The 17,155-nt window shown below is 44.0% G+C and overlaps 1 protein-coding gene across 1 annotated transcript in view; it reads left to right on the plus strand.

Moving 5' to 3' along the window:
• The first annotated feature begins 493 nt into the window (after positions 1 to 493).
• The window catches only part of LOC137550832 (uncharacterized), a 154,151-nt gene continuing 137,489 nt past the window's right edge, over positions 494 to 17,155 (plus strand). Inside the window, exon 1 of the mRNA XM_068271300.1 lies at positions 494 to 557. The gene's annotated coding sequence lies outside the window, so the exon portion shown is untranslated. The remainder of the gene's footprint in view (positions 558 to 17,155) is intronic.

The raw sequence follows: 17,155 nt of genomic DNA on the forward strand, positions 1-17,155 counted from the left end.
AGCAAAAGTAAAGCCCCTGGGCCCCAGACAAAGAAAGCAAAGCCCATAGCCCAGCCTAGCAAAGCCCCAGCAAAGCAAAGCCCCCAGTCCCAGCAAAGCAAAGCCCCTGGGTCTCAGCCCAGCAAAGCAAAGCCCCCAGCCCAGAAAAGCAAAGCCCCAGGGCCCTAGCCCAGCAAAGCAAAGCCCCCAGACCAGCAAAGCAAAGTCCCGGGGCTCCAGCCCAGCAAACCCTTCAGCCTAGCAAAGCCTCCGGGCCCCAGTCCAGCAAAGCATACAGCCAAGCAAAGCTCCCAGCTCAGCAAAGCCTAGTAAAGCCAGCAGCCGAGCAAAGCGCCCAAAAACGCCCTCACCCCAGTGAAGCCCCCAGCAAATTGCCCAGCCCAGCAAAGCCCCCAGCAAACCACCCTGCAAAGCCCCTGGCCCAGCACCCAGCAAAGCCAGGCCAGCGCAGCATCACCACCAGCCAGGCAGCCCAGCATAACCACCGGCAAGCCTAGCATAACCACCAGCCGAGTACAGCACACAGGACAGTCAACCGAAAGCAAGACAGAAGCCAGGTGAGGGGCTTATTTATGTGAAATATTACCTATTGAATATATTTAAGTTACACCACTGCTATGTTCATGTACGTTTGGCCCCACCTATGACCACGCCCACTTCCTGTGGCCTGACCATGCCCATTTATGTTTCCCTCTTGGTTCCCAGGGGTGCCCCGGATCTCCCAGGAACCTAGAAACGCCCCTGCCAGTCTATGAAAAGTGGAGATCACAGCGCCTCTTAAGGAAGGGGTGTGTAGTAGTAGTAGTAGTAGTAGTAGTAGTAGTAGTAGTAGTAGTAGTAGTAGTAGTACAACAACTTAAACTACAGAGAGAGGGTGGGCTATTAACTATTGATGCCAGCCCCTAGCCATTTTGTCACTCCAGGCGAGAAAACCTGTGGCGCCCTTCCCCCCCCCCCCCCCCCCCTGAAAATAATCGTAAGGCAGCAATGTTTCACAAAAAAATAATCGTAACGCAGCAATGTTTTACCATAAATTAATCATAATGCAGCAATCTATCACCAGAAAATAATTGTAATGCAGCAATCTATCACCAGAAAATAATCGTAATGCAGCAACCTATCACCAGAAAATAATCGTAATGCGCCAATGTTTCACTAGAAAATAATCATAATGCGCCAATGTTTCTCCAGAAAATAATCGGAATGTGGCAATTTTTCACCAGAAAATAATCGTAATGTGCGCAGCGTTTCACCAGAAATTAATCGCAATGTGGGCAGCGTTTCACAGGCACCCCTGGGTACAGGAAAGGGAGATTGGGAAAGAAAATAAGTAGATAGGAGGGAGAGCTGTTGGAAAATGGAGATGTTAATGAGTGAGAGACAGATGTGTCTCACCACAGGTGGTCCTGTTTGAAGGGGCATGTTGAAGCACTTGGGGAATACAAGAGGAGGGAGGGAGAGAGGGGGAGGGAGATGGAGTATATGGGAACAGATTCCAGCAGGGAAATTACACACAGCCAGACACAGGAACTTTACAGCGGCTATTACCTTCCTCAGTGTGTCTGTGTCTCTGCTCCTGTCATCAGGAGGGGGGCCGTCTCACACAGCTCTGTCTGCTCACATGAGACGTCCTGTCAGATACTGCTGCGGTGGGGCTTCTGACCCTCGTGTGACTGTCCCTCTGGCTGAAGCTTGCTCGCTATCTCTCTCTTCTCTCCCCCGCTCTGCTGTCCATTGGGGGATGCATTGGGGCACAGACTGGCCATCTCCCGAAGTAATGGGCCAGAGGTCAGCCGCAACATCCAGCCTGGCATCTACGGTAACTCCAGGCATGACTGGTGGTGGGCGGAGTTAGGGGCGTGGCTACACACAGTAAATACTGCTTCTGTAGCTGGTTAGAGGAGGAGAGGCGTGGAGCAGAGCCTTCCTCCCTGTCTATTGGCCGGCCAGCTCCAGGGGGTGGAGGGGAGAGACGTGAGTGCGGTAGCACGCTGCACTCACGTGTATCATCACCCGGATGCTGGCTGCCGCTGCTGACGGAGGGGGACAGAAATAAAATATAAAGTAGTAGCTGCAGGCGGCCGCAGCTGCTCCTTGTGATTGGACTCCGCCTCAAGCGGCTGCCTATGTTGCCTATGGCAAAAGGCGCCCCTGATTGATGCAGACCTAAATCTTTGGCGTTGATTGTAGCAATCATTGTTCTGTGATATATCATTCTTGAAGGACAACTGAAGTGTGAGGAATAGGGAGGCTGCCATATTTATTTCCTTTTAATCAATGCACATTGCCCAGCTCTCCTGCTGATCCTCTGCCTCTAATACATTCAGCCATAAACACTGAACAAGCATGCAGCAGATCAGGTGTTTCTGACATTATTGTTAGATCTGACATGCTTGTTTCAGGTGTGATTCAGACAGTACCTCAGCCAAATAGATCAGCATTATGCCGGCAACTGGTATTATTTAAATGGAAAAAAATATGGCAGCCTCCATATATTTCTCACTTCAGTTGTCCTTTAATGGTTATCCACAGTAGCAGCTTTTCAGGTTTGGTCATCAAACTTCTTTGTTGCTATAAACACCTATTTTATCTACTTTTTCCCAGGATTTATATACCTTCACTTTATCTCCAAATGCTAAAAGATTAAACAGCTGTGAGCAAAGTTTTCCAATTAATTTAACACCTAATGATGTGCTTACATTAACACATTTGCAAAATGTAAGCATCAATTACCAGTTTTGGTCTATGGAGTGATTAAAAAAAAACCTTTGCAGTTCCCTTATGCATGGCTTAGGGAGTAAACTAAGACCTGCATACAGCAGGCATAATAATAATAATCTACAGAGGCGGTCTACTTATAGATTCGCTAAAAGGTTGGCGGCAGGCTGACACATTGTCTTCTTCCTAATCCTCTCACAAATTCTGGGAATTTTGAAATTGATCCAGAGACCCAACACTTTTTCTTTCTGATCTATTATATGCTTACAGTTGTGTACACACGGTATGTAAAGTCTGAACCAATAAAATGGCTCAGACAGCGGACCAATGGGGAGCCCCGGCTGCAGATTCAAAGATGCTTTGCCCGGGCTCCTATGCGGACAGTAATTACATTGTTAGATACACTGTAATTACGCAACGGAATTTGCGGCAAGAGGCATCTGGTGATCAGCGGCGGTATGTATAATAACAGGGGTACCCGGCAGAGCTACGTGGGGGGCTTGTAAGGTTATTAAAGGAGACCCCCAGATGCTGCAGCGACGACGTGCGTTAGCTGCTTTAGACCTGCTTTTTGCAGGTCTAAGCTAACGCTCGTGTCTGTCGGGAAGCATTGCTTCCCGGAGGCATGCAAAGGGTAACTGGATACCGTGTTAAGAACTCGCTGGGCGATTATATCGCCCAAGCGAGTTCTTTTCCACCTGGGGGGGTCTAAAGTTTAATCAGATTAGATGATGCTCCCATTGCCTAAGTTAAGAACTCGCCAGTGCTTAGCGCTGGCGAGTTCAGCAATAGAATATGGCCCATAGTGTGAAACATTTGATCAAACTGTAATGGTGCCACCTTGTGGTTTAAATGGTAATATACTCAACCAATCTAGGCACAAGCAAAGCACATTGCTTAACATTACTTTTTTATTGTAATTCTGTTATTAATATCATCATTTTAATAATCACATTCAACCTGCAGCTAATAGGGGGTTTTAATTACAAATAAATGTATTTACATGTATCCCATAAATTACACATCGATTCTGAAAGTTAAACAAGAATCAAATATTAAAGGATACCCAAAGTGACATGTGACATTATGAGATAAACATGTGTAGAGATGGCTTGAACCTCTGATTTTTGGTTCACGAACCTTGAACGTGAACATCCACAAAAAGTTCGGTTCGCATGAACTTTTTGAACCGCAATAGACTTCAATGGGGAGGCGCACTTCGAAAACTAGAAATATTTATGCTGGCCACAAAAGTGATGGAAAAGATGTTTCAAGGGGTCTAACATCTGCATTTTTGCATGGAGGAGTGGGATACACACCAAAAGTCCCTGGGAAAAATCTGGATTTGATGCACAGCAGCGTTTTAAGGGTAGAAATCACATCACATGCTAAATTGGAGGCCTAAAGTGCTATAAAACATCTTGCATGTGTATACATCAATCAGGTAGTGTAATTAGTGTACTGCTTCACACTGACAGACCAAACTCACTGTGTAACGCACCGCACACAGCTGTTTGTGTAGTGACGGCCGTGATGGACTGGTGCGCACCATGACGAGAGTGCAGGTGATGGCGGCTTTCCAGCCCATATGGTCGCCAGGCTGAGGTAGCTCAATGACAGAACAGTGACTGTCCAGCTGATCGAATTTGGTCTGTCCACAATGAAGCAATGACCTTATTATCTTGGGTGTGCCCCTCCCCCCCCCCCCCCGAGACACTCATATATCCGGCGGTCATTGCTTCATTGTGATACGCAAGCCCCATTCACCGCGGTAAGGTAACCACCATGAAGGGGAGTTGACACATGTACATGCCTTTTGTTTTGTTGTTAGTAGGTAGGTAGGTGCACTCAACAGGTGGGTATGCAGTGATTGGTATTACAAATGTGCAGCTGTCACACACAGGTAGTCTCTGAATGTGCTGGGCCTGGCAGTGGCACAGTAGGAATTACCAAGGGTCCAAGGTCCAGCAGCTGCGACTGACTGACAGGGCTGTATATGCAACACAAGTGTCTGTGGGACACACACACACACAAAAGAAATAGATCACAAGAACAACATTAGCTCTCAAAAGAGAGGATGAGGAGTGCTTTTTAGCAATAAGTATCAGCAAGAAGGAGCAACCTAACAAGCCTAGCACAAGAGACTAAAGGTGCCTACACACATCAGACTATAGTCTTTGGAAAATGAAAGATCTCAGACCAATCTTACCACCCTTCATGTAGTATGAGAGCCATACTCTACACAGTCTATTCTATGGAGCTGAACTCCCCATCAGAAAAAAAATCTTTGCAAGATGCTGCACACACAGATGCTGTACAGACACAAAAGATCAGTTCCTGCCAAAAATCCATTCCTGCAAATTGCAATGATAGTCTATGAGATCTGCAGATCATCATACACACATGATTTAACTGACATTCATCTGCAGATCAGATCCACCGGGATGGATTTTCAGATTGCTTGATCTGCAGATGAATGTCAGTTAAATCATGTGTGTATGATGATCTGCAGATCTCATAGACTATCATTGCAATTTGCAGAAATGGATTTTTGGCAGGAACAGATCTTTTGCAGATACTGATCTTTTGTGTCTGTACAGCATCTGTGTGTGCAACATCTTGCAAAGATTTTTTTTTTCTGATGGGGAGTTCAGCTCCATAGAATAGACTGTGTAGAGTACAGCTCTCATACTACATGAACGGTGGTAAGATTGGTCTGTGATCTTTCATTTTCCAAGGACTATAGTCTGATGTGTGTATGAGCCTTAACTTCCTAGCAAAAAGTGGCTTCTGAGAGCAAGAAAGAGATAAAAAGAGGAATTTCTTATCAGTGAGGGTCACACTGTAGTCACTTCCTGTCTGAGTCAGGACTGAGTCAGCCACTTACATACACATGTCTAGAGATGGCCTGAACGGTTCAACCGCGAACTTATCCGCGCAAACTTCGGTGGTTCGCATTCGCAGTGAACAGCGAACTATATGCGAGTTCGACCCGCCCCCTATACTACATCATTAGGGTCAACTTTGACCCTATACATCACAGTCAGCAGACACAGGGTAGCCAATCAGGCTACACTCCCTCCTGAAGGCCCCCTTTATAAAACGCAGGCAGCGTCATCCTTTTCACTCACTTGTGTGGCTGCTAGGCGCTGTACATATTCATCATGTCACATGTCACTTTGGGTATCCTTTAAATCTTTTTTTTAAAACAAATTTTATTTGAATTTTTAAATATTAACAACCCGAATGGGTAAATCCACATATCAAGAGTTTACAGTTATATATCACCAAGTATTAATATTAAAGAAAACTTATAATAATTTGTACATATAACTGATATGAACATACATATCGAGATTAACCCAAACCCACCCTGAGTCCCTCCTCCCTCCCCTTGTCATTCCCGACCAGTTAACCCTATCTATTGTGTTATTCCAAGAGAAAAGGAGATTCCAGGAGCAGCTCACCAGCAGTAAAACCAACTTTTAATCATTTGCCTTTAAAAAATATGCCAAGTGCAATAAAAAATAGTGTAACAAAAAGACAGCGATACTTATCAGGCACATGAGATGACGTGGAGGTGCAGAGGATGAGTCGACAGCCGTTTCGCCCCAAATTAGGGCTTTCTCAAGACCGAACACCCCTATTCTGTGGAGAGCCTGGCTATAAACTGCAATGCCTGTCCTCCTCCCCGATCGCAAGCACCCGGTCCGCCCGCCCTCCCGAGGTCATGCCATCCAATCAACCAACCCGAACTGGCCCAGTACTGCCACACATTCATCTGCTGTCAATTGCAGCCAGCGGGCTGGCCAATCGGGAAAGGGATTACCGAAGATCCAGACTGCAGACCTCAATGACGCGGGGACGTACGCACTGGACCGGATATCCGGCTGGAACTATGCCGGATCGCATTCTGCGCTCCAAAGGGCCTTCGGCGATGACTCCGGCAGTAATGCGCCGGTAGCGTCGCATAAGAAAGACGTTAACATTGCCACTGCTGACATCTAGTGGCGGAAATAGAAACCACACCGCCTTACAAAGCCAAAAAGGAGAAGCACGCATCGCATATGAGCAACACTCTCCACAGGAAGGCATACTTAGACACAAAATAAACATATTAACAAAACAAAAACTGTTAAAACAAAGAAACACGAGCCATCCTAGAAAAAGACAAAGTGTGAAAGCTGAGCAGTTACCCACATCAAAATACAAGACTCCTGAATAATAACAGTTTCAAGGGGTTTGGAAAACCTCCCCCCACCCAACTATAAAACGTACAATCAGGATAAAGGGGAGGGGGATAGGTCCAACATGTTCACCACTAGAGAGACATATGAAGAGAGGTAAATAGGACCAAGACCCAGTTTTAGAAAGAAAAATCTTTTGTAATACAAGGGAACTCCATGCAAAGCACAGTGGATGGAGTCTAAAGCAACCAACCACACAATATCACAAGGAGATACTCCCTCGTACCTGGTGCATTTACAGACCCAAGCCCCCGCCCCCCAACCCATAACCTGCAATATATGTATACATACTCATTCTCAGGTTGACTCAAAATGTGACCCACCTAGGAGGAAGATACCTCCAAAGACCGTCACCCATTATCACTGTACAACCCATTACATTAGAAAGGAGGGAGGAAAAGACACAGTTATAAGCTGTAGACTCAACAAAGGTTAATTACAAGGGTCAGATAAAACCGACCCCACCATCAACCATCATCATTGTACTACATACACCAAGACATTGTCAAAAACAAGGCAGTAAACCATACATATACACAAACTAGGCTGCCTCAAGGAGAGACCGTCCAAAGGAGGATAAACTGCCCGGGGTCTCAGTTATCATAGTGCAACCTATTACAATTTAGAGAAAAACCGCCATGTCTAATTTATCATTGACCCCCATCGGTCCTTTTGTTTGTAATCTCATAATCCATTTGCTTTCAATCTGCAGAAGTAGTTGTTCCTGATCTACACCTCCCCTAGTACTAGGTGTCACTTTATCCACCCCTCCGCATCAGAGTTATGCTTCTCTCTAACATGGTTGATTAACCTTCTTGCTCCCTTCCCATTACTAATTGATTTATGGTGTTCTGAAAATCTCTCCTTCATGGCCCTTGTGATCTTCCCTATATAAATGTTAGAAAATTGAAGAAGTGTCTTAGTCCCTTAGTTAGTAGTTGTCCCTGTGCATAAATCCTGTGCCACTCTTCACAAACCTACAAAAGATGCATCTTGCACAGGGGTATATGCCCACCACCTTTGTCCTTTCCTGATGTTTAATAAATTCACTCTTAACCAGGTCATCTTTCAAATTTCTGCATCTTTTAAAAGAGATGCACGGCAATTCCATACATCTCTCTTTCAGCAGAGGATCTGTCTGTAAAATACCCCAGTTCTTTCTTATAGAATTGGCAATGAGGTCCCCCATTAGTGAATGTGAGAAGTGCATGAAGAAACAATTTCTTTTCTTTCTCTTACTTGGTTGCAGGAGAACTGACCTATCTACACCATGTATCCCATTCACAGCTGACCTAAGTACCTGTGCCTTGTACCCTCTTTGTGCAAATATATTTTTTACTTCCGTGATCTGTCTAATCCCCTCAAATTCATCTGAGTTGTTCCGTTTCATCCGTACCATCTGGCTTTCTCCATGGAGGACCATGTCTGAGACCGTATTCTTCCTAAATGTCTTTGTAGTAATCTTATTGTCCACAATCTCAATCCTTAGATCTAAAAAATCTAAACTGTCCCCCCCCCCCCCCCCCAATTTGATGTCAGATGGAGGTTAATATCATTTTGATTTAATATGGAGATCAAATTTTCAAATGCGTCCAGCTTCCCCTCCCAGATAATTAGGATATCGTCAATATACCTGGCCCAGAGGCGGACCCGAGCCGAAACTCCTCCCCTCCCAGAAAAACCTGGTCCAGCTCCCAGCGCGCCATGAAGAGGTTGGCAAACGTGGGGGCCACAGGGGTCCCCATCGCAGTGCCAACCTCCTGATGGTACCACCGGCCGTTGAAGGGGAAGGAGTTCCCGGTCAGGACCGCCTCCAGGCCAGCAAGGATGAACCTAACTACCTCCAGATTTTCCTGCAGCAGTGGTAAGAAAGAGTTCACAGCCACCAAGCCATTCTTATGGCGAATCCTGCTGTAAAGAAAAGTAACATCCACACAAGCCAGTTGGAAATTCTACCCCCATTCCACTGCTTGCAACCTATTTAATACTTGTGTTGAATCAAGCAAAAAGGACGGCAAGGCTTCTACTAACGGTCTTAGTTTGTAATCCAGAAACTGTGACAGATTCTCAAAAACCGATACAATTGCCGAGCATATTGGTCGGCCCAGTGGACAAGTCATATTTTTATGTACTTTTGGTATACAATACCACATCGGCTTTCTAGGATTTACCGGAACCAGCTTGTTGGCAGAACTCCAGGTCATTACGCCTGCCTACACTGCTTCTCTCAAAATAGATTTCAACTTATGCAGATGTTTTTCAGTAGGATCACTTCTGAGTCTCCTATATGTCACTCCATCCTCCAACTGGCTCATACATTCATTCTGATACATAGATGTTGGCCACAAAACAATGTTGCCCCTTTTATCTGAGGGTTTTATTGTCACCTCCCTCTGTTCCTTCAACCATTTGAGTGATTTTCTTTCTTCCATTGTAAGGTTAGTTCCGCTTTCAGATAGATCAGGGCCTTTACATCCTGCTTCACTCTATTATAAAAGAGTTCCAACGCAGAACCTGGGGTTAGTCGGGGATTGAACCTAGATCCTGGTCCTATATGGGATGGAACCTCCAACCCCTGTTGTGACCACACTTATTTCTCAACCCCCTCCATTTCACAAATATCCCTTATCCAACCCTGCTCCTCACTAGAGAACTCTTCACTTAAAATAATTGGGATGGGAATCACCTTGGGCGGAACAGGATCTTTATATAGGCCCAACTTTTTCTGAGACTCAAAATATCTGTGGCACGCTATCTTACGAACATTTTTGAACCATTCGATTTCAAATTTTACTTCGTCAAATTCTACACTAGGGCAGAAGTTCAGACCTTTTCTGAGGAGGGAAATGCAGGACTCATTCAGATAGAGGTCAGATAAATTAATAATATCTAAACCCTGTTGTTGTGCCACCTCTGTGACCGTCTCAGCTCCTTCTGATCCCAGGTGATTTGGTTTTTCTTCAAAATACTTTTGTCACTTCCTTTGCCTGTTGGGCCTTGTACGCCTCCTACTGCGCCTTGTGGGTTTCCGTCCTCCAAAGGGGAGTCCTCATCAGAGCCAGACCTATCATCTATTGTGTTGAAAGAATTTCTGAAATGTCTAATTTCCCCAACGTGCCCAGTAGATGTTCCGTTAAATACCACTTCGTGTATATTTGAAGTGTTCCATCAGATCTTTGATTTCCTGTTGAGAATGAGTCATTAGAATAAATAACTTCCATTTCTTAAAAAATTACTTTGTTTTTTTTTATCTTTGTGGCTCATTGCATCCAGTTTATCCAGCTGAAATAAGTGTAAATTGTTCTTTCACGTCCCAGGTTGAGGGGGCGCATGAATATATCCATTTGTTAAAGATCACTTTTCGAGCTGCAATTAGAACTAAGTGAGCCAGTTTACTCATGCTCTTTTGAGTGGATTGATGGTTAACCTCTAATGATGAGGAGCGTTCCTCATAATTGAATAATAACAGTAACGTTAATAATTCCAATTGGACTTTGCACATTTGTTTGATATACTTTAACACTTTATTCCAAAAGTCTACCATCACGGGACAACTTCTCACGCAATGCAATATGTTCGCATCAGGGTGAGAGCATTTAGGACATTTTGGACTACAGGGATGAGCAGAAACTACGCCAGTGCGAATTTACGCATCGTAGTTCGCATCTACGCATCGTAGTTCATAGGCGAAGTTTCAAAACTACGCTTACGAATTTACGCGTAGCGAAGTACCGCTACGCGTAGCTTACGCCCACTATGCGTAGTTAACATGTGTATTGCGTAGTGAACTACGAATGCATTACTCGCGTCTAATTTTCCGCATGCGATTGTATGCATACAAATTTACGCATTGGAAAGGGGAATGTACGCATAGAAGGGTTCCCAGTATTTGCATTTATAAAGAAATGAATGCGTACAATTTTCTGCATACGGGCATAAGTATCCCCATACACTACGCTTCGCACTACGCGTAATTGCGTATTTTAACGCGTATTCTACGAAATGCATACGAAGCAAATATTTGTTTTCGAAGCCGTAGTTTGGTGAAGCGTAATTGCGTAAAACTACGCGTATTTCCAGCGTAGAGAAGTTGGCTGACTACGACCATCCCTGTTGGACTATAATGGGCAGGAGGGTGTTTATATTTAACTTTAAATGCATATTTTGCCTTATGTATAAATTTGAGGTGAGATTCCCTCCAACTTTCCCCAATAATAAGTTTGTGGATTACTTTGTAAGGATCTAAGGATCTTAGTTGGGAGGTCGTTGTCTGGCAAATATTTGGACCAGTTAGACAGGTCGTTTATTGCTTGTTTAGAGGCGGATTGCTGTTGAAGATCTATCTGAATTGTGGAAAAAGACATTTTGGGAACATGCGGGACCAAGAACTCATCTAGGCAATTTAAGGTGGAAATTTTTTTATATTGAGCCCTCTTGCTTTCTCAATTGGCCGTAGTATAGGAAATGATGGCGAGGGATATTGAACTTAGACCTAATACCCAGAAAAGACAATAAACTACCTGAATTTAGGTCCAGCAGCTGCCCTAGCCTTTGTTTCCCCTATCCCTCCATTCGAAGGAACTTCCATGAGCTAAGCTTGCTGGAAACTCAGGTAACCCACACAAAAAATAAGGCGTATGGAATATCTTGCATAACTCTCTCCAAGTCACTATGGTATCGTTAAAGATCTTACTGCTTTTGAATTTCTGTGGGAGATGTTTATGCGATGATCCTTTAAATCTTATTCCGAAAAATCTTGTTCCCAAAATCTTCTTACCATTGGTAATTAGCATTTTGATTTTTTTTACTCTTAAAATTTATGTTTTTTTTTTTTTTAGAGAGTTGTCATGGCCTGCCCTCTACCTGACTGCAGGTACCGCGTAAGTCTGCTGTAGGGGCTCTTGGTTAAAGTGGCCCTGAAACATAGAGATATGTACCCTGTATGTATTCAGAAAGTTTAGGCTGTCTAATTCCCCCTCATCTTTGTCTAAGGCTAATTTCACACCAGGACGTTGCGTTAGAGGGGGCGTTAAGGTCGCATAACGTCCCCCTAACTCAACGCCTGGTGGTGCTGGATCTGGACGTCAGAGTGAGCCGCGTTGTGCAGCTCACTCTGGCGTCAGTGATGCCGTGATGCGCACTCTTGTGCGCATGCGGCATCACGTGGTCCCGCCGGCCAATCACCGCACAGAGCGGCTGCTCCAGGAAGTAAACACTGCACGTCATAACGTGCAGTGCATATTAATTAGCCATGTGCCTGGCCGCTCTCCGCTCCTCCCCAACATTACTGAGCATGTGCAAGCAGTCTAACGCGGCTCAGCCGCGTCTAAAGTACTGCATGCAATACGTTGTCTTGTGACGCAGCGTTACAATGTAACGCAACGTCCGCACTGTGAACAGCCCCATTGATTTTTCATTACTGTGCGGTGGGCTGCGTTACAGGCTGCTCTAACGTGCGCCTGTAACGTCCCACTGTGAAACCAGCCTAATCAAAACTTGTAATTTGATCTCCCCATGTCACATGACTTCCTGTGGCATATAAGCCCATTTGAAAGTACAGGCTGTAAACAATATGTCTGTTTCCATGAATCAGGAAGTAGAAACTGCAGGTTTATTTTAGGATTTTTATCAGCTGTAACAAAGGTATGTTTTTGCTTAAAGGTTATTATGCGGTTGCTTATCTTTCAGAGCAGAGAGGACGTTCTGAGTTCAGGTCCGCTTTAATGTAGGTTTGTACACCACAGAACAGCATTGTCCAGCATTGTCTACATACAGTACATGACTATGGAGAGGGCAATTTTGTCAAACTTTTTTTGTACTCTGAGTTTAACCACTTCGCATCTAAGCTTGTTTTCTCCTTATCTACCAAAACAATTTGATGTTTTAGCTGTGCCTTTAATTAATCAATAAAAACTTTTTCACTCTTTATTACCGAACACTAAATACTAAGAAGCCAGCGCAGGAGATTTGGGCGCAGCCAGCGCCACCATAGGCCGTAATAGGAATTACAGCTATAGCAGCGCACAGAATGTAACTTTGGTGCCGTCAGAAGACGGAGCTGAAATTACATTTAAAACACTGTAATTCGGCTTCCAGCAATTACATCAATTACATCATTCCCCACTATCCATGGCAGCCTGGAGGGAAAATAGTAATTAACACGGCCGGGACTTGTACGGCAGCAGGATCAGCCATATACCGGCTGTAACCTGCACCCAAGTCTCCCGTGCCGATTCCTTTCGTATGCCTTTATGACACCTTAGTGATATATGCATCAAGTTGTTTTCCCGGCACAAACTAGACTTTCTTTTGTTGCTTTTTATTTCCTATGCATTTTAAAGGAAAAAAGAAAAAAATTTAAAATAACTATTTCTCTTTTCACCAATTCTGTGATCAAATTCTTTCTCTAGCTTAAAAATAGCATCAACATACTTCTCACCACTGAATGGTATGCCTGCATCCACAAGTTCCTTGCATAATGGGAAATGGCAAAGGTTTGTCTGAGAGAGCTGTGATTTCCATAACACAAGTTTTGTGAAGAATGCTCTCACGTTGTCATAGGCAGCACTGACGAGCTGCCCCTGGCCTTGTACCATCTTGTTTAGTACATTCAGCTTTTGTGTGATGTCAACAAGAAAAGCTAAGTCCATGAGCCATTTGTGATCACTCAACTCAGAAACAGCCTTCCCATCCTTCTCCATGAAGGCTTTCACTTCTTCTCTCAACTCAAAAAATCTTTTCAGGACATTTCCCCTGCTGAGCCAACGTACCTCGGTAAAATAGAGCACATCTCCATATTCTGACCCCATTTCCTCTAAAAAAGCACAGAATCTCCTGTGCGTTAAGCCCCTGGATCTGATTTGGTTGACGCATTTCACAACAACAGACATTACATTATCACACGGCAGGCATTTGCTGCAAAGGGCCTGCTGATGAATAATGCAGTGAAGAGCAATGGCCTCCTCTACACCCTCCTCTTCAAGTTTTTTTTTTGAACAACTGCCACCAGTCCATTTTTCCTCCCTGTCATTGATGGCGCTCTGTCGGTTATTATTCCAACAAACCTCTTCCATGGCAAACCTGCATTCTCAATGGCATCACACAAATGACGAAATATCTCCTTAGCGGTGGTCTGGCCATGCATTGGAATTATTGTGAGCAGCTCCTCCGTCAATTCAAAATTGCAATCAACACCACGGACATAAATTGTGAGCTGAGCAGTATCGGTTATGTCTGTGCTCTCGTCAAGAGCAACTGAGTATGCATCAAAACATTTGGCTTTCTCACACAGTTGATGATAAATGTCACTTGACATGTCAGAAATGCGCTCTGCCACAGTGTTGGCAGAAAGGCTGATTTTGCTAAACTGACCTTTCTTTTCCGGGCAGATAATACTTGCAGCCTGTAACATGCATTTTTTAACAAACTCTCCTTCTGTAAATGGTTTCCCTGCCTTAGCAATCATCTCACTAACCATGTAACTAGCTTGGACTGATGCCACATTCTCTTTGGTTGCTTTCTTGAAGAAATCTTGTTGCCTCATTAATCCTGCTTTAAGACTGGCAACCCGCTTGGCTCTCTCATCCCCTTGATATTTTGCACATTCCTCAGCATGTTTAGTGGAATAATGGCGTTTCAAGTTGTATTTGTTGTGCACTGCAACTTTCTCTGTGCAAATAAGACATGTGGGGATGCCCCTGTGCTCAATAAAGAAATAATGCATCTCCCACTTTTCCTGAAATTGTCTGTGCTCGTCATCAATCTTTCTCGTCACTGCAGGCTTTGATGAAGTCATGATGAAGATATGACAAAATGAAAATCTAATTCGTTCCCTTGTGTCTGTTCTAATTCTAATTGGCTGCCTTAGCAGCTAATTGTGCACACAGAACGTCTTCCACTCTTCCCATATAACTGTTCTGATGGCATGTCATTTCCACAATCAGCAGCTCCCATCCCCCTGTCCCTTGCATTGATTTTTATTTAGATTCAAAATCAAATTTACACTGAAGCGAACTATTTTGCCTATTTTACCTTATAGTTTGCTTCAGTGCTCCCATTAGAAGTAATCCGCCGTGTCCCCACCGCAAAACGAGGGCTGCAGAGCCCCAAAATCGCCCGGCTTCAGCTTCCTGACGTCAATCACGGTGGATCGCCGCCTCTGCCTGCCCCTCTCACTCTACCTTCACAGAGAGGGGCGGGGAGAGGCGGGGATCCATGCAGCGATTGACGTCAGGAGGGGCAGAGCTACAGCTGGAAGCTCTGCCCCTCAGCGCAGTCGTGGATGTTTGCCCGGGGGATTTGGGGGCTCTGCAGCCCTCGTTTAGCGGCGGGGATGCGGCGGATTACTTGGGAGCACTAAAGCAAATTATAAGGTAAAATAGGCAAATAATAGTTTGCTTCCGTGTCTGGTGCGGGCCAAAAAATATTGTATCGAGGGCCGCAAATGGCCTGCAGGCCGCGAGTTTGAGACCCCTGCTGTAGATGCATTGACACAGCTGCAATTAAACAGGCAAATGCTGCTCCATTGCCAGTGCCTGGGATGAATGCACATAGATGATTTTTGATGTGTAAATGTGTGAAAAACAGAATTTGATGTTTGCACCTTTGCATAATGTCAGTGAATTTACCCTTCCCATGTGCTGTCCACGGTGCTGAATCTGTGATTTTATAGAAATAATACATTTAGCACTAAAACATTATTTTTAAAAACATAGCCTCATGCCTCCCAACTTTGTGAGATGAGAAAGAGGGACACTTAAGCCACTCCCCTGCCACACCCCTAATTACACCCCTGTCACACCCTAATCACGCATATCATAAAGATTTCTTAAGAAGAATATGTTGTTTTATAATTCACACCACACTGGTCCTTTCTATCCTGATTCATTTTCCTTCATATTAACATTTTAGAATTAGTAATGTATCAATTTGAAGGATGGCAATAAAGTTTAGAGTCAATCAAACACATTTTTAGTAGAGAAATATATATATATGTGTATATATATATATATATATATATATATACATATATATATTTACATAGAAAGAGGGACAAAGTCCTGAATGAGGGACAAATGAGGAGGAAAGAGGGATAGAGGGACAGGACTCCCAAAGAGGGACAGTTGTGAGCTTTGCATAACCTTAAAGGGAACCTGAAGTGAGTACAATTATTTAAAATAACCACATGATGTAGCTGCAAATGAATATTACTTACTTACCTCGCCGTCAGTTCTTCTCAGAAGCTCACTATTTTCTTCTTACAGTGATCTCTTCCAGTTCTGACAATATTTTGTCAGAACTGAAATATACCAGTTGCTGTCAGTTAACTATCAGCAGCTGTCAGTTACTACTGTCCATGTTTCCCTATGGCTCAAGTGGGTGATATAACAGTTTAACAGTGCACTAACCAGGAAGCTGTTATAGAGTAATGGCCATTTTTAAAATGGAGGACGGAGAATTCCATTGATCACCGAGGACAAACAGGACGCAGGAGAGAAGAAAGAGATTGAGGAGTAGACTACACAGGAGGTAAGTATGACCTGTGTATGGTTATTTTGACTTTTTATTTTCAGTTCAGGTTCTCTTTAATAAATAGCATGACTTTCAAAATTGGATTGTTACTTTGCTAGTACTGACAGAAAATAACTTTAAAAAGATTGTAACAAAAAATAAAAATAAATCTAGCAGCCATCACAAAATGCCAGTGCCAAATGCAGATGGTCACTAGTACCTACCTATGACAGCCCAGTTCTCCTAGGAGGGGTGTGGGCATTAGGGAGGTTCAGGTGCTATCTACTGTATATATTCCCATGAAACAACCACCTGCTTCCAGCCCCCTTACTCATTCTATCCCTCAGTGGCACAAGTGTTAAAAAAAATATCAGCTAAAAATAAACACTTGAAGTGTTTTAATTAAGAAAATCATGTCATCCTATAAAGGTAAAGTTTATTATGTTCCCTAATATCCTCTGCCACCTTCTACCTTTCATTCTTAAGGTGGCCATACATTTGAACGATTATGGGCAGATTCGACCAAGAGGCAAATTTATCTCTAATCGAATCTGATTAGAGATAAATTTGTCTTTAGTCGAATCTGCCCATACTCTACAGGCCGATTCCCGTCCGATTTCAGCATGAAATCATCAGGGAATCGGCTGAGCCGCCGCGTCCGCCCCACCGCAGCCCCCAAA

This window comes from Hyperolius riggenbachi, chromosome 1, assembly GCF_040937935.1.
Source record: "Hyperolius riggenbachi isolate aHypRig1 chromosome 1, aHypRig1.pri, whole genome shotgun sequence".
NCBI lineage: Eukaryota > Metazoa > Chordata > Amphibia > Anura > Hyperoliidae > Hyperolius > Hyperolius riggenbachi.